This window comes from Astyanax mexicanus, chromosome 11 (genome assembly GCF_023375975.1).
Source record: "Astyanax mexicanus isolate ESR-SI-001 chromosome 11, AstMex3_surface, whole genome shotgun sequence".
NCBI lineage: Eukaryota > Metazoa > Chordata > Actinopteri > Characiformes > Acestrorhamphidae > Astyanax > Astyanax mexicanus.
The window spans coordinates 3,662,839-3,684,605 of record NC_064418.1 but is presented as its reverse complement, the minus strand read 5'-3'; the positions used below and the strand labels follow the sequence as shown (position 1 = coordinate 3,684,605).

The 21,767-nt window shown below is 38.4% G+C and overlaps 1 protein-coding gene and 1 long non-coding RNA gene across 4 annotated transcripts in view; both read right to left on the bottom strand.

Moving 5' to 3' along the window:
- The window catches only part of fgf14 (fibroblast growth factor 14), a 202,934-nt gene that overhangs the window by 105,628 nt on the left and 75,539 nt on the right, over window positions 1-21,767 (bottom strand). The window lies entirely within an intron of this gene.
- LOC125805026 (uncharacterized) lies at window positions 3,212-5,452 on the bottom strand. Of its 2 annotated transcripts, XR_007441300.1 has the most exons (4): window positions 4,019-5,452; window positions 3,479-3,538; window positions 3,410-3,438; window positions 3,212-3,327 (listed from the first exon to the last, which is right to left on the bottom strand). It is a non-coding gene; the product is annotated as an uncharacterized LOC125805026 (long non-coding RNA). The 2 variants fall into 2 exon arrangements; XR_007441301.1 differs by lacking the exons at window positions 3,479-3,538; window positions 4,019-5,452 and adding an exon at window positions 3,619-3,692.

Here is a 21,767-nt window from a genome sequence, read left to right as displayed (position 1 = left end):
CACATCCATAATGCACTGACACACATCTGTTCTGTCATGGTGCACCTTCAGCACAATAGAGGCATGCATCCGCGCTCGTCCGAGTGAATGTCATTAGGAACGAGCGCTTAACAATGCACAAATCAAAGCAGCCTCGTTCCCGCTCTACCTCCCCGTGCCCACGGCGCTCATTAGGCGATATGCAAATTAGCCTGCCGCAGCCGCATAATTGTGCACAGGATTACCTTATTAATACGAAAATGTGTCTTTGAGAAGCACTTACTCCGAATGAACCTTGCAGCACGGCGCTACCTTAAAATAACCTGTCAGTCCCTCAGCCTGAGTGAGAAATTTAGTAATCACTCGTCAGTAAGAGGACTGGGTTTGCTTGCTGTAAAACAGAAGAGCGTAGTGAGTTAATATGATTGAGTGGAGTTTAATTTGAGTGTACTGTATATATCACAGGCTGGATCATAAATAGTAGAGTTGTAGGGGGTTTACACCAAACATTAGAGCTGCAAGGGATATAAAAATATTACTACACAAAAACAGCTGGAGGGGTGAAGTTATAAAATACAGTTACAACATGCCTAAAGCCCCTCCTCTTAATAATAATAATAATAATAATAATAATAATAATAGTACATTTTATTTGTAATGCAATTTACATTTCAAAGAATCTCAAAGTGCTACAGCGTAAAAGGCAATAAAATCAGAGGCAAACATTTAGGAACAAGTGTATAAAATCTAATACAACATCCTATAGATACAGTCTTTATATCTCCTACCCCAGCTCCTCCCTTTAAACTCTGTCATATAGATCTTCTCCTGGACTCCAGCTAAAGATACAGTACCAGTAAAATGTTGGACACACCTTCTCTTTCAGTGTTTTTCTTTATTTTTTTATATATTTTTTTCTAATTCATTAATTGATTAAATAAATGTTAATCACAACTAGAGCTTAGCTCAGACCCAAAAAATCCTCTCCGACCCGGGCCGAGCCCGTGCACATTCTGCCCGAGCCCCACTTAACTCACCCCATAAACCGTCATTATGAGCCCAAGCCCAATTTAAACATTTTTAAGGCTGTTTAAATGTGCAAAATCTGTTCAGAATAATGTTAATTAGAATTGCAACACTGAAGAAGCATAGACCTATTAAGTCAAGTGTGTAATGCGGAGCTTTAACTTGTGCACCTTTTAAAAGAAAAAAAAAACACAGATTGATTTGTTACTTGGCTATATTGTAATTCCCACGCCATATCTTTATACAAAATTTAAAAAGCATAAAAAAAACACATGCTTACGTCAAAGACCATTTTCTCGAGCCTGACCCAACCCGGCCTGTGGAAAATGATGGGAAATCTCGGGAATCAGGTCGGGCTCGGGCAGAGAATGTAAACTTCAATCACAACCAAAATGAAATACTTGGAGCACTGATTAAAAGGAAAGACCAGCATAAAGGAAATAAAGATATGGTGGTGGTATTTACTGCAGTTACTGAACCAGCAACACACAAGTTCATCTGTAGGAGGTAATGGAAGAGTCTTGTGATGCAACAGTCCTTCAGGGATTCTATAGTACACAGCGTCTCTCTCTCTCTCTCTTACTCTCTCTCTCTCTCTCTCTTTCTCTATCTCTCTCTCACTGCGTTGTCCACCAGCATCCAGCAAAGAAAGCTACATGACACAAACTCTGATGAATAATAAATAATAGATCCATCACCCATCACTATACACATATACATCCAATCGTTCTTCTTCTTATCTTCTTATTCTTCCTGGTCAGGATCATAGTGGGTCCCCCTTACAGGTTACATATATGTTATTGTATATATGTTACAATAAAAGCCCTCTAAAACTTTGTTACACAAACCTCTGAAAGCACATCAACACTGCAGTCCACCACCGATCACACGCAGCTTCCTGAGAGCCGCTCTTACACTGTAGAACTGATAGAACCGAGCAGCACCCGGCTAAGATTAAACCACAGGCCCACACATCCTTAAAGCCCAGTTTACAGATTACAGGCAAACATCACTCAGAGGGACGTAATACAATGTGACAGGATGCATCTCTATCCCCACGAGAGAGAGAGAGAGAGAGAGAGAGAGAGAGAGAGAGAGAGGAGACAGGGTGAGCAAACAGTTTAAAAAAGGATGGAAATAGAGACAATGAAACAAAGACAACAAGAGAGGCAAGGGCAGAGAAAGTGGGAGTGAGAGAACGAACAACAGCATGAAAGAAGACAAGAATGAATGTCAGTAAGACAGAATAAAGAAGAGAGTGATCAAGGGAGAGAAAGAAAAAATGGGTGAAAGAACTGAACAGTGGAAGAGAGCATGAGAAAAACAAGAGAATAAAAAATAGTTTAACAGTGTGTATGAAAAAGAGAGACAGGAAAAGAAAGGGAAAAAATGAAACAAAAAAATAAAAGTAAGCGAGAGAGAGAATAAAAAAGATATTGGGAGAGTGATGGAGTAAAAGAGGGAGAGAGTGAAAGAGTGCAACCAGTAAAGGAGAGAATTAAAGAGAGATAAAGAGAGAGAGAGATGTGTGACATAGTATGAATGAACTAGTCAGTGAAAGAGAGTGAAAGATTGTAAATGAGAGAAAGAATGAGAAGAAGAATTAAACTAATGAATGAGAGAAAGAGATGAAAAAAAAGAGAAACAGAGTGATAGAGAGGGGGAAAGAGAGATGGAGAGAGAGAATGGAGAGAAAACCGAATGAAAGAGTGAGATAAAAAGAGATAACAGAACATAGAGAGAGTGTGAGACAATGAGAGAGAGAGAGAGAGAGAGAGAGATGTGTGTGTAAAAATAGTATGAATGAAACAGTGAGTGAAAGAGAGAGAAACAGTGTAAGAGAAAAAAGAGAAAATGAAAAAGAGAAAGAATGAATGAGAAAAAGAGATTCAATAAATAGAGAAAATTAGAGAGAGAGCATGAGAAAGAATGAGGAAGTCAGGAAGAAAAAAACAAAGCGAGAGAGCAGTGTTTTCCGTCCTGTACGGGAAGTGACCTTTCGGCACCAGCTATAAATAGGCTGGGAGCGAGTGACAGGAGAAAAAAGAGAAGAGAAAAGAGAGAGGGCTGGTGCTGCACTCGTTTTCAGTCTCTGTCTCTCTCTCTCTCTCTCTCCGTCAGGCTGCGTTGACATGCACTCGATTCCTGCGCAGAGAATCGCCGCCTATTGACAAGCCTAAATGAGATTGCCTGCACCCATCTATCACCCATCCCCACACAGAGCATCACTCCATTCTTCTCCTCTGCAGCTCACTGACTGCTCACATCATCTACAACATCTGGAGACACATCTGCTTTACACCTCACACATCTGCTTTACACCTCACACACATCTGCTTTACACCTCACACATCTGCTTTACACCTCAAACATCTGCTTTAGACCATAAACACCTACTTTACACCTCACACATCTGCTTTACACCTCAAACATCTGCTTTAGACCATAAACACCTACTTTACACCTCACACACCTACTTTACACCTCACACATCTGCTTTACACCTCACACATCTGCTTTACACCTCACACACCTACTTTACACCTCACACATCTGCTTTACACCTCACACATCTGCTTTAGACCTCACACATCTGCTTTAGACCATAAACACCTACTTTACACCTCACACATCTGCTTTACACCTCACACATCTGCTTTACACCTCACACATCTGCTTTACACCTCACACATCTGCTTTACACCTCACACACCTGCTTTACACCTCACACATCTGCTTTACACCTCACACATCTGCTTTACACCTCACACATCTGCTTTACACCTCAAACATCTGCTTTACACCTCACACACCTGCTTTATACCTCACACATCTGCTTTACACCTCACACATCTGCTTTACACCTCACACATCTGCTTTACACCTCACACACCTGCTTTACACCTCACACATCTGCTTTACACCTCACACATCTGCTTTACACCTCACACATCTGCTTTACACCTCAAACATCTGCTTTACACCTCACACACCTGCTTTATACCTCACACACCTGCTTTACACCTCACACACCTGCTTTACACCACAAACATCTACTTTACACCTTACACATCTGCTTTACACCTCACACACCTGCTTTACACCTCACACATCTGTATTTTCCTATTTATTGATTTATACAATAAACAGCCATTGTTACATTGTGTATCTCTAAGCTCTAAAGCACTTCAGATTATTGTCTTTTATTTACAGATCAGCTCTGGAGCGCTTGCTGGTGCTTTAGCCAGCAGTGTTAAAGACACACACACACACACACACACACACACACACAGAGTTGGATCAGCAGTCACTCTGTGTCAGTCTCCTCAGGCCGGCAGCACTTGTGTTTGTGTGTGTTCTGGTACAGTATTTTCAGTGTCAGCTCTGATTTAGGCTGGCGAGAGGGACCCTTCAGTGGTCTGTCCAATAAGCCGGCGCTCAGCGCGGCCAAATGATTGAATGGAGAGCAGATTCATGTTTTATGAATATGGCCGTTCGTATATTACACCGCCAGCGTTTGTGCTGCAGCTGCTCACTGCAGTGGGCTCGTCCCCCCCGGCTCACCCCCGGCCTTTCTGATGGCTGCTGTCTGTTTTGTTGAGTGTGCTGATTCAGATCAGACTCTTTGTGTTCTTTGTAATTTGGTTAAAGGGAAGCTTCTTCTTCTTCTTTGTCTCCCTTCATTACAGTTTTTCCCAAATGTTTAAACGCTTTTCTAAAAACTTGGCTCAGTTTCTCAAAACTCTAAACACAAACTGAAAATTATTAACTCCTTTGTTGAAACGCCACAAATCTCCAGCAAAACTGATTCCTTCCACCAAAACAACACACACAGATATTTTATGCTTATCTCTTACAGAGCATCAAATAAACACTGACAAGATCAATTCAGAGCACTGTTATCAGAAGTATTTGGTTGTGTTTTTGACTTCATGAGGCCACTGTACAAATTCAAATGCAGACAAGTCCATGGAAATATGTTGGCTTTCTGTTGTTTTTATTTATTTGTTGTGGTGTGGGACCCCCCCATTTACAGTACTACACAAATGTACGCTATATTTACTGTATGCAATATGTTCCAAAACTGTAATTTTCACCTATTTTCACAATGAGAAACATGATAAGGAAAATTCACATACAAAGAGGACACATAAATTTATTTATTGCAAAATGCAAAGAAACAGATCACTGTTCTTCAGACCCCTGATCTCGGTCAGGCCAGAAGACCTCATCTACATCAGCTGCAGTATTCTCCCTCGCCAAACAGTGTGGGAAAAACGCCACGCATGGCAAATCCATCTTTGGCAATCATCTGCGTGGATGTCATCATGCCTCCCCCATTACATGAAGTAGAGCCACACGCTCGTGGGGTCTGCCTTTGTACACTTTCCACCTCCATGCAGAAAAGAATCACTCTATTGGATTGAGAAATGGGGAATATGGTGGAAGGTGCAGCACAATAAACTGTGGATTTAGAGAACCAATCATTGACCAGAGCTGCCCAGTGGAAACTTACATTGTCCCAGATGACAACATAGTATGGCTGTATCAGTCACGTGAGGCCTCTTTTATACTCTGACAAATGATTGAAACGTTCTGCTAATTAAGTCTGAACAGGTGCAACTTGTATGAGAATACTTGGTAATTAGAGTTTTGTATTTGGAAGTCAGTGATTCTCAGGTGAGCAAGGTGTTCTAAATGATGCAATTTGTGTTTAGCGATTTGCAAAGCTGTGATTTAGAATGATATTTGAGTGAGAACATATAGAATTGTGTTTAGAGTTTGGAGTCACAATGTTGACACATGAGCTTCATGTTTTTGGATTTGTGTGCATAGTTCCATATTTTGTGTGTAAACATTTGGGAAAAACTGTAAGCTTAATCAGTCCTGTTCTGGGGGAGGTGGCATTGAAGGGAGCATTGCCTACCCCCCATTTTATTTTATTTTTTGCCCCTCTAATTTTTAAATGACTTTTTTTTCATTAGTTTATCTTTTTTTTCTTATTTTAATTTTTAATTTATTTTATTTATTTTTGTTTCTTCATTATTACTTTAATTTTCTATTTTTTATTTTAATGTTTTATATTTTCATTCTTGTTCTTAGTTCTGTTATTCATTTAATCACTTCTTATCATTTGTAACATTTTACTTTACTTTTACTATTATCTTTTTACTTAATTTATATTTCATAAATTTTTTACTTTTTATGTGTCAAATTTGTTTTTTTTATGGTATTTTAGAATTTTGTGTTTTACATATATATTTTTATTAAATGTTGATTTAAAATTAGTACTTCTTTTATTTTTGTATTATATTTTTACTATTTTATATAAATGGATTAGTGTCATTTGCTTTGGTGCCTAAAACGTTTGCACAGTACCTCCAGTTTAAACTGACTTTCACAAAGTAACGTTTGCAAAACTGTGGTGATTTGTTGCTCTGTGTTACTTGCTTGTAATTATTATGTTGTAGCTTGGCTTGTAGTATTAGCAGCTAGCTGTTAGCAAGCTACTAACTTGGTGGTTAGTACATGCTAATCTCTTCTAAAACAGGCTTAATGTCACACCCCTGCGTATGTATTTAATTACTTGTTCATTCAATAAATATATACTGTAGGAAACCCAATAATACTGTACATCATTTTTCTGTTGAAGACACGTGCACCATTTTTTAAATTATTTCTTTACTTCATACTTTAATGTAGCCAGCTTTATCATTAGCTCTGGTTTTAAGAATATGACTATCAGCATGCACACCCATTATGGTCTACTGCCCCCTAAAAAAATGTGTTTCCTGATAGGATTTTAGCCGTATGCCTTTGACAGATGCTGTAAACAAGAATATTTGCATATATGTTTTCATAAAACCTCTCATAAAAAAAACTCTCTGCTGAATCCATATAAACTCAACACTGCGATCATGACAGAGTGGAGGAGAAACTGCTTCAGGAAACAATTACAGCAGGGTACCTTCTTCCAGAGATGTTAGACATGACAGAAGCTTTGTTAGTGCAGTAAGTGTTGCTGCACACTCACTGGATACTGAATAGGGCTAAATGAGCACACTTTTACAGAGGGTGTATTGTAATGCAAATGAAGCAATCCAGTACACAGAAAGCTTAGAGAAACCCGAGGCCCAACAAAGACTGGAGAGAAGAACCACATGACACTCTTAAAAAATATAAATAAAGGAGCCAAATAAGCTTCTTTTAGAGAGCGGTTCTCCATCCGGGTCAGTGCATATCGTCACTGTCCAATGAAAAACACTTATGTCCATTTTTGTCGATTTTTAGTTTACTACATAATTTGAACAGACAAACTGTACCATACACTGTGACAAAGATTTTTTCGATGAACAGACCAATAGAAACTCTTCAAAATGACCTGAAATAAACTCTTTTTACATTGACTTCCATTGAAAGTTTACAATTTTTTTTCTATCTCCTGTAAAGTTGCTGTTTTGGAGATAAGTGTTTTTCATTGGACAGCGATGTTATACTACACTCCTGATCAAAATCTTATGATCAGTTAAAACATTGCAAGAATTTTCATTTTGCACTATTGGGTCTTAAAAAGGTTTTATGCTAGAGCTTCACAATACTAGAAGAAGAAATTAATGAAAGAGACAAAACTTTTAAGAAACCAATATATTGACAACTACATTTACACTCAAACATTTTTTTCAGCTGATAAACAGCCTATTTCAGTTAAATTGGCTGCTCAAAATCTTTCGAGTCTCTTGCTCCTATTTCTTCTTTAGGTTTTGTGAAGCTCTACATAGAACCTTCTTAATATTCAATAGTGCACAATGCAAAGTATTGCAATTTTTAAACTGGTTTTAACATTTTAAAGAGCAGCGTATGTTGCAGTATAAGCCGTCACTGCTTTAGAATCTAATGAAATATCATCAAATCACAATTCCAACACTTTTTGAAACTACAAATACAGAAAGTGTAGCCATGAAGAAGCACAACCCAGTCTTCAACACCTAGTTCTATAGAGCCCTTATTATTTGCACCCATAGTTTAATTGTGTTAAAAGCCTTAAAACAAATTTACATTTTAATTGCATAAGCATAATTTCACTCGGAAAAAAAGAAAAAAAGCATCAACTCAAATGAATAAAAAAAAAAATCCTGAATAAGAAATTGTTTTTTTTATTTTTTATAAAATGACCTGTTCCACAATTATTGGCACCTTTAACAATTTCTTGGAAATAAATGTATTTAAACCAAGTCGATCAAAGTAACTAGGAACCTTTAATTAGTAATTCATCACTTCCTGTTTCCCTGGGGTATAAATATGGTGTTACACAGAGGCCTATTTCTCTTACTCACTCTTAAACATGGGAAAGACAAGAGAACACACTATTCAAGTGAGGCAGATGGGTGTTGACCTTCATAAATCAGGCAATGGCTACAAAAATGGCCCCTTGCAGATGCCCTTATCTTACAGTCAGAGCATCATTAAAACGTTTAAAACATCTGGAACAGTGACAAACAAGACTAGAAGAGGAAAGTGCAAGTGTATCTTACGACCATGCACAGAAGGATGGAGGGCACTGTATATCCCCAACCTCTTGTGGAAGAGAATAAGAAAAAGAGTGAGAGAAGAAAAGAGAGAAATGTTTTCTACATATCATCACTGTCCTATGAAAAACACTTATCTTCATTTTTGTAAATTTTTAGTTTACTACATAATCTGATTCTGAACACACAACTGTTCCTTACACTGTCCTAAAATTTCTTGATGAATGGACCAATAGAAACTCTTCAAAATTACCTTAAATAAACTCTTTTTACATTGACTTTCATTGAAAGTTTACAAGGTTTTTTCTCTCCTGTAAAGTTGCTGTTTTGGAGATAAGTGCTTTTCATTGGACAGCGACAATATGCTCCACTTTTGGCTCCATTAAGAATAATGTAATGGATGTAGATGTTATAAAACATTATGTTCTAATTCTTTTTGTTTCTAGCCACACACTACAAGTCACAGTTTAGGAGGCTTTTAGATGTTAACAAAAACAGTCTGGTTATTGTTGGTGCCAACTTCACAAGCAGTACCAAACACAGAAGCTGTACTGTAAGCAGGGGGGAAACAGACTGATTGAAAAGCGCTTTGTTCCTCAAACTTGTGTTCATATCAGTGGAGACATGTGAACAATAGAAATAGCTTGATATAGAATCAGCAGATAGAATGAGTCAATAGGCTCATACAGCAGGAGGCTTGAAGTTGATCTGAGCCCATTCACCTCAGCTGCGTGGGAGAGTGTCTAAATGTTCCACCTAGATTTAGCCGAAGGCTCGAAGGGGAGCGCAGTGACTCCGCATGAAGCCATTCAGAACTTGAATGCTCTCCAGTGCTGTGAACTGGCAAACGTCTCGTGGCCAGCGATTACAATAATCCAGCCTATTCACCAGCTGGACTCCTGGAAAGTATACTGTAAGTTCATGTAGGTTTGTATGTGAATGTGAATGTGTGTGCATAGACACAATCCAGCACAATTTAGGCCTTTTACACACAGAGAACATTAGTTTATTTTACACCAAGCGGTAAGTGTTAAAAGGATATTAAGGTCTTAAAAAAGCTGTTCAGTAGTATAGCAGAAAAAAGGGAATTGGATAAACCATCACCACTATTCCTGAGAACATATCTCCCCTGTTCCACAGCACAATGCTGGTGGGCTTTATAATTATGAATGAATGAATGAATGAATGAATGAATGAAAGAAATTCAACTCTAGAAACCCAAGGACGCTTTACAATTTACACGTTTTACACACACACTGTCACGTATGTAGAGTGTGGACGTAAGTGCAGATAATTTACAAATTTATAAAATAAACAAGATGAAAGAAAACAAAACAGAAAACAAACACGTGTAACACAAAAAAATAAGGAAAAAAACACTTGGAAGTATATAAACAAAGACTAGAACAAAACTAAGCTTAACTAAACAAACAAGAAACTGAATAACTAGAACAACACTAATAATACTAAATGAACAATCTTGGGACACTTAACAAAACATACCTGGACTGAAAAAACAGAGATACAAAAGACCACAAAATCCCAAACTGGTAAACGCATATACAGGAAACAAGAATAATGGCTAGGGCAGTGCTAGGGCTGGGCCAGGGCGGAGACAGGGACCAAAACACAACAATAGCACATGGCTAGGAACACATGACATGAGCACAAGGGACCAATTGAGGGAAAAACACAAGACAGACATGGGCTAAGGTGTGACACACACAACCATTCATACTTAGCACTCATCCACACACCAGTGAGAAGCGGCAGCCAATAGAGTACAGCGTACTCTCAACCGGAAACAACGTCCACCTGGAGGACAGCATCCAGCACTACAGAATTTACCCAGGACAGATATGTCAATACATATCTGGGCACAGTCATACATACATTTACACACTTATACAAACTTAGCAAAAATACCACACACTTACACATACACACTAGTTCAAGTTAGAGTATCCAATTCACATGATCTCCAAGTTTTTTGGACTGTGGGAGAAAAACAAAGTCCCCGGCGGAAACCCACGCAAACACAGGGAGAACATGGAAACTCCACCCAGATAGGGACTTGAACCCAAGACCACAGTGCTGGAAGGCGTGTGTCAACGCTTCAATATAGACAGTCCTAAGAACTGTTATATATAATTGGTTGCTGATACCCTTCCTTCATTATGATTGTGTCCAAATAATCAACATTGCACCTATCGAGCTTTACCCAGTTCACTACACTTGGATTATAGTTTAAACTGTATGTAAAATAATTGTCTGTAAGTATTGCTCTCAGCCCCTAGTCTGGCATATGTCCCAGAAATTCCATATTGGTGTGCATTATTTACAATTACAACCATAGCATTATAGTAACAAACCATAAATCGGTTTCTGATTGACTGTGCAAGTTTCATCGCTTCGGTTGCCAAGTCTTCATCATTGCTCTCAGCACAATCTAAAATAAAGCATCTGAAAGTAATGCATGTGTGTGTGTTTTTGGGGCCTGGTGTTCGTACTGCAGGAGGTCTTATGTACACTTTTTCACCCTCACGTACACACACAGCCCTCTACGTTAATCTGCACAATACAGATTTTTTTTGTCTGGAGCGGTTGCTTGTGGTGAGAACATGATCTGGTCTCGATCCGACACAGCTATCAAATATACTTCTTTTTAATTATTTTAATTGAGCTAAACTTCTCAAAAGGCACAGTTTAATCTAATATATATATATTAGCCATACTATAATATACTGCTATGAACAAACCCTTTCTCTGCTGCTCCATGCTGTTTACACACTAAAAACATGGTCTGTGCAGCGTTTACTGTTTCTGATTAACTGTGCAAGTTGCATAGCTTCGGTTGCCAAGTCTTCATCCATGCTCTCAGCACAATCTAAAATAAAGCATCTGAAAGCAATGCTTGTGTGTGTGTTTTTGGGGCCTGTTTTTCATACAGCAGGAGGTCTTACATACACTTTCTCACCCTCACATACACACACACACAGCCCTCATTAATTAGCCCTCAGACACTTCCCAATTCAGCTGAAGCCCCATTTTTTGTCTGGAGCGGTTGCTTGTGCTGATAACATGATCTGGTCTCGATCCAACCCATCTATCAAATGTACTTCTTTTTAATTTTTTTAATTGTGCTCAAAAGGCACAGTTTAATCTGATATATTAGCCATACTATAATATACTGCTATGAACAAACCCTTTCTCTGCTGCTCCATGCTGTTTACACACTAAGAACATGGTCTGTGCAGCGTTCACTGTTTCTGATTTGGTTTCAGTTTCAGTTTCATAGCTTCGGTTGCCAAGTATTCATCATTGCTCTCAGCCCAATCTAAAATAAAACTGCTGAAACTTATGCTTGTGTGTGTTTTTGGGGCCTGTTTTTCATACAGCAGGAGGTCTTACGTACACTTTTTCCACCCTCACGTACACACAAACACAGTCCTCATTAATTAGCTCTCAGACACTTCCCAGTTCAGCTGAAGCCCCATTCCACTATACCCGTTCTCTTCTCCCAAATTCTGCGAATCAGCAGCACCAGATTCAATATTTTTGCTCAGATTGCTTAATAAGGACAGCTCAAGCTGACCTGCCATTAGATGATTAAACACCGTAAACTTTCCCTCCCTCTAACACTGAGATACAGCACATCCATGAGGCCTTACAGCACCGCCAACAGCCCGCTCCAGCCTGTAGCATCATCGCACTCGTATACATGCCCCCAGTGATTAAGAGTGTGTAGCGCCAGCATTCTGGCTAACAGCTAAATGAATGAGGGCATCAGATGAACGGATTCTGCTCTCTCTCTCTCTCTCTCTTTCTCTGCCAATAAAGGCTAAATAAGCAGCAGAGGCCAGCGGACGTGATGAGTTGTATAATGAATCTGTCTCTCTGGGTGTTTCCCGGTTCAAGTGCATGGCCAATTAAGGGAATTAAACAAACGGCTGAAATCCTCACTCGCTGAGCGCACTGTCGAGAAGCGGTTACTAAAACACGGTCCAACAGCCCAAAAACTCTGCTTCTTCTCATTTGCGGTAAAGAGAAGAGAGGATGGAGAGTTTGGCCACTGTCCCAGAGTGCTAATTTGGAAAGCTCTTGCTTCTGCTTTAAGTAACATGCTATTTTTATAACTGCTCCACTTATTTATAATACGAATAGAGATGCGGTGATGCTAGAGCGCTACACTGAAAAAAATGATGAGTAAAATTTGCTTTAAAAAAGTTTCATAACTTTCTGTATTTGCTGTATTTATTTCAGATAAATTTAAGTAACTTTAACTTGGTTTTAAGTCTTAATGGTTACATAGAGTAAATAAGTGAACTGAACTTCAGTCAGTCCTATCTTTTAACAAACTTTACTAAATTTCTGCATACAATATTACCTAATTACAATTACTTCATTTATACAATATTACTAAAATTTAACTATTTTTTGTTAAAACACACATACACTGTCATAACACATGGAGGGCATGTAATACATTCTTTATACTAGTATACTTAAAATAATGTATTACATGCCATCCGTGTGTTGAGACAGTGAGACTTGATCTGTTTACAAAATAAATCTTTCAGATTAAGTAAATATTTAATTGTGTGGTTTAACTAAAAATATTTGAATTTGAGTAATATTGTATAAATTAAGTATTGTAATTAGGTAATATTGTATGCAGAACTTAAGAAAAGTTCACTAAAAGAAAGGATTGACTGAAGTTCACTTCACTTATTTACTCTATGTAACATTTAAGTCTTAAAACTGAGTTGAAGTTACTTAAATTTATCTGAAATTAAATTTACTTAAAAATGATTTATAATCCATACAGCCCATAAATGTAATCATTTAAATTCATAATTTATAATCATAATTATTAAATGAGTTTTCTTTCCTTTAATATAATTTTTTTACATTGTAAACTGAATATAGAAGACAATTTTAAAGCTATACAGGAAAACACGCTGAATTATTCTGTTAACAAAACGTGTTAAACTCTGGACTCCATTTCCCAGCATGCACTCACACCAGCCTTCCCTGACTCTGCTGATCACGTGACGATACAGCGTTCCGGCGTTCTCGCTCCCCGAGCTTCTAACTGCACACACCTGTCTGTCTTCGTATGAATACCACCCTGTTTCCGTTGTTCCTTCGCTGGGTTTTAAATCTAGTTCTCTAGCTCTTCTTCTAAGCCATTCATTCCCAACCTGCTGCTTTTCCTTCACGCTGTGAAGCTCCAGCTCATCCCAAACCACTTAAATCACCATCTCAGTTGAACAGGTTTAGGTTTGGGGATTGGGTCAGGTGAAGGACAAACACTTTTTTTTTACTGTTTACTATGTAGTTTTATAAAGATGTGTCCTTTAATTGTTTTCATGTCTTTAAAAATTAACCTAAAATGTAGAAAATATATTAAATAAATGAATAAATAAATAAATGAAGAAGGAAAATTGAACTGAATGAGGTGTCCAAACTTTTTTTTTTTTGACTGGTACTCTATAACACTGACTATATGTGTCGACCAATGACCGGATTTTGATTAAATTCAAACCTACAAACCTGCTGTATGTGAGAATGTGTGCATGTGTGTGTTTTTGTGCATTCCCAGCGCTCTTTATGTGCCACACCAGTCATAATGTACCGGTGTGTGACAGCAGCGTACAGCACCTCGGGGGTCCGATACATGCTCTTTCACTCCTGCAGCACAAACAGAATTAAACCCTGAGTGTCAAGAGAAGTTAAGAGGCGCTATAAAGCAAATACAATAGCATAAATCAGAAAGGACACATTGAGGGCGTTCACCAGCGTCCTCACACTAACGGGGCTACCTGCACAAAAATACCTGCCACTCCTCTAAATTAACCTTCTGTCCCAAATTACACGCAACCTACTTTTACCTTATAGAAGCGCCGGGCGCTCCATCACAGCCTGAGCCGCCTGCCTGCGCCGCCTGCCTGCGCTTCACCTGTGCAGCTCATCAGCTTTAAATAAGCTTTAAATGCAGCAGTAATTGGAAACTTGTAGAAAAGACTCTGGAGAGAAAGAGGTGACCTCTCGTGAGAGAGGAGGAGCAGGTAAGCGAGAAGGGATGGGAATAAAAGATTGTGAGACTTTCAGGGAGTTCATATTGATTACAGAAGCCACTCATGCTGTGTACACATTTTTACAGATATAAAGGTGTATGTTTAAGTCTACATATACATGTATTTATTGCATTTTATGTATTATAAGGGGCACCAGATTATAAGGTGCACTATCAATAAACGTCTATTTTCTGGTGTATTTTCCTACATAAGGCACACCAGATTATAAGGTGCATTTCAATGAACAATAGTAAGGAACAAGGGAGTCGCCATGTTGTTCTCTCCTGAAAACCTGTTTATTTGGGTGAGTAAAGCGCTTCCGTTTACTTACAGTAAGCTTAGATTTTCAAATTTTTCAACAGTGCAGTTAGAAGCAGCTCTAGCTACGGTTAGCCGCAGCTTTAGCCGAGGTTAGCAGCAATTAGCGCTAGTAAATGTCGCCCGATAGCGCTAAACTGAAGAACTCTGAGAGTTCCAGTACCCCAGGGCACTATCAGCTAGCGGTTCGTACCACGTAGCTTGTTTTAAAATGGAAAACATGTAGACTACAATCCGATATAATCACCTCTGAATGGCAAAAAAGCTAGCATTGTGGTTAGCAGCTAATGCTAATGTTGTGTGAATGTATCTACACTGATGGGCGTTAGGTGAGTTCAGGTAAATTTCTGGCGTATTGCTATCTTGGCAACAGAAAATACATGTGCACCACTGAATGAACTCAACCTTAACCTAGGCATACAGTCAGTCAACAGTCAGACGTTTATTGCTATCTTGGCAGTGAATTATTAGCACAAGCGCTTGCTCAAAGAATGTAGACTCCTGCTTGTTACGCACCTATGGACATACAGCAGTGCACAAACCCATAGCATGTGCCTGTTAGCAGCTATGCAATATATAACTTTTACATCAACAATGAACAGAATACCAAATAAAAGGTAGCTGTGCCATTAAAATAGCAATCCGCCAAAGTCAGACTGCACCTGGTTCTTAAAGGAAATGACAAGTGACACGCTGATTGGTTTATTTCATATTACATCCCAACCCCCACTTTACATCTATCTACATCTATCTATCTGGAGCAGCTAAATAGGAGTGTTTTATAAAATGGACAGTTTAAATATTTTAAAATTGTGCAACACTGCTCATCTTTGGGCATTTCAAGGAACCTTGGTTCAAGGAAATGATACACAACTCAAATGACACACACACACACACACACACACATATTGCAGCAGGCTTTCTCACTAATGATCACATCTGATTGGGGGCAGGGTTGCAGATCCCTGGTGGCCAACGATCGATAAGTCCAACTCTGCACTTCCTCCCGACACTGAGATGCATGTGGACACTGGATACATCAGCCAGCATGCATGCTGATACAAACACACACTCAATACATGACCCATGCAATTATGCGTAGACATCATGTTCACGGATATTCACAACGACATGATCAGAGGAGGGTTCAGGTACAGTGGGTTCAGTGGTCTGAGCCCAGTATTAATATAAATCAGTATAAATATTCTGACTCGAGGTCAATAATCACACAAGAACTGTAGTAGAATTAGCAGCATAAAAAGTATGAGAAATTACCAACAGTAAAATATTTTTAATTTTTTTAATTTAACCTGAAAAGAAAAATAGGAACTCTGTTTAAATAGATATGTGATTAGATTGGTGTGGAAATATACATTACTCCCATATTATTATTCCCATATCACTATATATTTAGTAATGACAGTAGCATTACTTAACCACTGGTAGTCAGTCATTGGTAGTCAGATTTCTTGTTTAAAATCATATACATTTACAATGCAGATACTAGTCTAATAGCCAAATGCTAATGCATTTGTAACTCAAAGAAAATTACCAATACACAATTTTTATTTAATAAACAAAAAATAAAAAAAATATATATATTTTTTACTCAAGAGTACATTTTACACATGTATACAGTATATCCCTTCCAGGCCTATATAATAACTGTAATATTTAAATATAAATTCTATATAAAAAGGAATTCCAAATAACTTGTTTTTTAATGTCCATTCCATTGTTTAGAATTTTATTTTAGATTTGATATTGACCATCCTTAAACAGTAAAAATAAACTTTATAAAAAGTCTTCTAAACCACATAAAATTAGTAAAAATTAGCTTTTAATTTCTCTCAATGGCTCTAATACTGCCATGCCCTAAAGTCTAAGCTGCTGTGTTTTCCAGTGCAGTAGGCGGGGCTAAGCTACTGTTTAATTGGCTGGTGAACTTTTTCATTGGCTGGTTCATGATCTATTCTGATGGACAACAGGCCTTAATTAATGTTATGTGCAACAAAACAGGAAATATATGAATGATACATGAAGAATATATGGGTCTGAAAGGGATATTTAAAAACATCTGACATCCACAATAACCCAAAATGCCAACAAATGACTAAAAAACACACTCATACACACAAACACACACACACACACACATAAATACAAATACACACACTCCCTCTCTCTACTGGATTCATAGTCATGGTATCATGCCATGTTCTCTGCCTGTAAACAGTCAGTGATGGTGTCAGGCCTGTTCCATGCTGCTTTTGGAGAAGATTATCAGCAGACTGCTGCTATCTATCTCCCAGCCGCTCACTCCCCATGCATTTAATGAACACAAGCACTGGAGGGTCCAATCACAGACCCCTGCTAAAGCTGCCTCCTTAATGAGGAGCACCTAGTGACCAGAGCTGGAGGAGAGCCAGGCCAGTGCTAAAGTCTGGAAACTCCATTCAGAAAATATATTAAAGCAATATTGTGGATTAAACTTGAGGAAACATTCATATTTATTTACATAAATGCATTGTAGAGTGAATAAACCGGAAATACTCAGCAACGGCTGAAGTTGAGTGAGGGGTTTATATAGGCCAGTGAGCAGGTGTTTAGAATTCAGGTGATTGGCTTCCTGGAGGTGCCGTGTGCAGTGTCATGTAATCGTGTGAGTCAGTGTGTGGTGCATCCTGGGTATCGTAGTCCGGAGACTGGAGATAGCAGGTGCTTTAACGCCAGGCGTGACATTTACTTAAAGCAAGCCGGGTTAAGCGATATGGTAAAAAATATTATATCATGATATTCATGACATTTTCACGATACACAAACAAAATGCACCAGTAGCAAAAGGTTTTAAAAACCTAAATCTAAATACAGACAGTTTTTTCTAAATACTGAAGGTTTTAAAAACAATCTAAGCTATCTAAATACTCTACTATACTTATTATTTTATTTAAAAAAAAACTTTATTACACTAATTACAGCGTTTGCAATAAAAAAGTGCCTTTGCTCAGTGTTTTTTTATTACCAATATTTACTCATAAAAGCCTATTTTTATTGTGTATCGCAATAAAAAATGATTATCACAATACAGTAAAATACTGTCAGATCACCAACCCCTAGATGCAATCTTTCTGGACGTAGCTGATGGTGTAAATGTGAATAAATCTGGATCTGGAGGACGGGTCAGGATGAGTAAAGAGACTGGTGAGTAATCCTCTCACTTACCCATCCAGTCAGCTTATTTCATATGGAAATGTGAAACTGCTCGACATCCAGACAAAGAGAAATCAATGCAGAGTTGAAGTGGAGATGGCAATAAACAATAAATTAAGTTAGTCTTTATCGAGCTGCCTCAATTATTCACCGACTGCTCTGTTAAGGTCCCAGAGGCCCTGTTAAAGATACAGTAGGAAGATGAAGCAACCACTTCGCGGTGAGAAGCAGGCTTCAGCAGCACACTCAGAGGCTCCAGCGCAATCGTCAGCTTTTCTCCCCGACTCTTCCGAGGAGCCACAAGTCCCGTGAGGCTGCAGTTAAGAGACCTGCCTCTTTCCTCTGCAAGCAGGCTGATATATGAGCCTGTAACTGTATCTCCACAGCCAGGTTCAGAACAATCTACAGCGCAGCGCAGGCCGGGGGCCCATTTACCCACAATGCAGCGACACATACTGCAGAAAAAAATACTGCATCTGATAACCCAGCTGCTCTGCTGGAGCTACACTGGAGCGTTTTAAAGCTATCATATCATAGAAAACTATAAAAAAAATACCTAAATGCATGATAAGAGTTTGCAATAAGGGACAGACAGACAGACATATAGACAGACAGGCAGGCAGACCAACCAACTGACCAATCAACAGACAGACAGACACGTACATACATATATACATAGATAGATAGATGGATAGACAGACAGACAGACATATAGACAGACATGCAGGCAGAACAACCAAGTAATCGATCAACCAACTTACCAACTGACAGACAGACAGACAAATACATAAATACATACATACATAAATACATTCATACAGATAGATAGATAGATAGATAGATAGATAGATAGATAGATAGATAGATAGATAGATAGATAGATAGATAGATAGATAGATAGATAGATAGATAGATAGATAGATAGATAGATAGAAACATGCAAACATACATACAAACATACATACAAACACATACAGGCATGCATACATACATACAGACAGACAGACAGGCAGACAGACAGACAAACAGATAGAAAGACAGACATACAGATAGGCAGGCATGCAGGCAGGCAGACAGACAGACAGACATAAATACATACAGTACATTCATAAATACATTCATAAATACATTCATACATACATACATACACAGACAGACAGACAGACAGACAGACAGACAGACAGACAGACAGACAGACAGACAGACAGATAGATAGATAGATAGATAGATAGATAGATAGATAGATAGATAGATAGATAGAAATTGCAAATATATAAACAGTGGAAAATAAATACAAAAAGAAAGAAAGTAACTTAACAGCACTGTTATTAATCATTATATATTTATTAACTAATATGTTTTAATTCATTATTATTAACAACCTTGCTAAACATTAAAATTAAGTAATGTTTAACAATGTCATAAATAGTGTCCATTAATAATTAATTGAAACATCACTTTACCATTTAACAATGTTTAATACTGTTGTAAGTACAACATCGATCATGTAAAGCTTTCACAGAAAAGGTAAGATATTGTCAAAGTTATAAAAAATATTCCTTGGTGAAACGGAGATCTCACACAGAGATGCAAAAGATAAGCAGAGAGGAGAGAAAAGTAAACACAGCGAGGCTTGCTCCAGTCACCTCAGCTAACCTCACAGCATGCTCTCCTGAGACCAGGCCTGCTCCTCTCTTCTTCTGCTGCCTGCCCACCGCTTCTGAGGCCGGGCAGGCAGTACTCTGCACTGTGAGCTGTAGTGAGCTGGAGGTAGGCAGCAGGTTGGCTAAGTGTTCTGGTGGGTGGCACAACAAGCACTAAACTGCCAGAGCCCACACTGATCCACGCACAGCGTACCTGCAGCACAGTACCAACACAGGCCAGGACAAGAGCTCCTATACATCTAACCTCAGAACTCATAGCTATTTTACCTGCATTTAGAGAAGCTGCCCTTTAGGGCTGACTTGAGATCAGTTGAGGCAAGCTCTAGTCACCCATTCAGCTACAGAAGAATAAAACCAGTTGGTGTTATCCCTAAATTACTGTATCCACTCTAACTGTAGATTAACCCTTATTTAAAAACAGAAATTAAAGGATGCATGCACCCTTAGGGGAGACAGACTCTGGCAGGGAGGCAAAATTCGGCACAACACCGACCAAAGCCCAACTTACAGTACCAACCTGACATCATTCTACAATCATATCATTGTTACGAAGATGACAAGATGTAGTAAAGTACTTTTCGCCACTCACTAAACTGCAGTATGAAACTAAAACTAACCAGACCAAACGTATAATATGTAACACTACTACTATGTCTATGTATTTTACTATCCAGTAAAAGAAGAGATTAAAAAATCATTAAAGTATGCAACACTCGGACTAAAAACTAATGAAACCAAATGTACTGCCAATGCACAATATTTCCACAATAAAAGCCCCACTACTCCCAGCATCCCTGAACCAACTAATCAACATATTAACATATTAACCTTTCTGAACTGAGCTGAACAAATGAACAATTTTTAAGCTCATAATTAGCTATAAATCTTCATAAAGTTTGTATTTATTAAAACATAAATAAACTAAAGATTATATTAGTTACATGATCTGTGCACCACTCAGGATTTTACATTATTATATTCAATTAAAACTGGAACAATATCACAAAATTAAAAACATAAGCTCTGTAGCTTATGTCTAACGAACTAAACCTTCTTAACTTAATGTTAAAACAGCATGCATGTTATTTATTTATTTAACAGTAGAAATAAATAATGTTGAAATTTGTTGAGTGTCAAGTCTTAAAGTCCAAGTCCAAGTCAGTGTAGTGATCATCTTGTTTGGAAAGTTATTGGCAGGATCATGTCAATTGTACCTGTATACAACAATGCAATTTACAGTATTTATTGGCTGTTGGTAGCTACATTTTTCAAGTATTTTCTGGTCGTGAGAGATACACAAGGTGTGGTGTATGAGTGTGCAAACTGCTTGAAAAGCACATACGTGAGAGTCTTGTGAACTAGTGAAAACTAGAAAAATACCTGTCAGTGGTGGAACGCTAACATACATGCAAGACCTGAAGTTTCCTTTTGTCGGGCTCTGTTCTAGAAAAAGCATTGCATTGTTATTTCAATTATTCATGAGTTAGATCTGCCATTAACTGGAGCAGGCCCTCGCTTCCCCTCTCAATTGCATTAAAAAGATGCTACACGTGGAGTGAATGGGATATGAAAACATGTCAGTGAAAGAATAATAAAAAAAGAGCTCTGGGCAAAGCGTTTTTGGAACCTCTCCACTTAATAGCCAACGCAGCCCGAGTGTACTGGCAGCAGTGGCTGAAGTGGAGCCCGAGCGGCGCGGCCCACTGTGAGAGAGCCTGGGGGAGAGTAGGCTAGCAGTGAGTAGGTACTGCTGAGTAGGCTTCAGCAGGGTAGGCTGGCCCTGTGTAGGCAAGCGGTATGTAGTAACAATAAGCCTGTGATGTTCTCAATGACATTTTCAGTTAAGTCTGCTTCACTTCACACAAGAGGTCAGAAAGGGTTTGCTAGGCACCATTACCCACCTGGAACAGGTGGGCTGACCTGGGCCTAGAACTGTACTGTCACAATAAATACTTTATCAAATT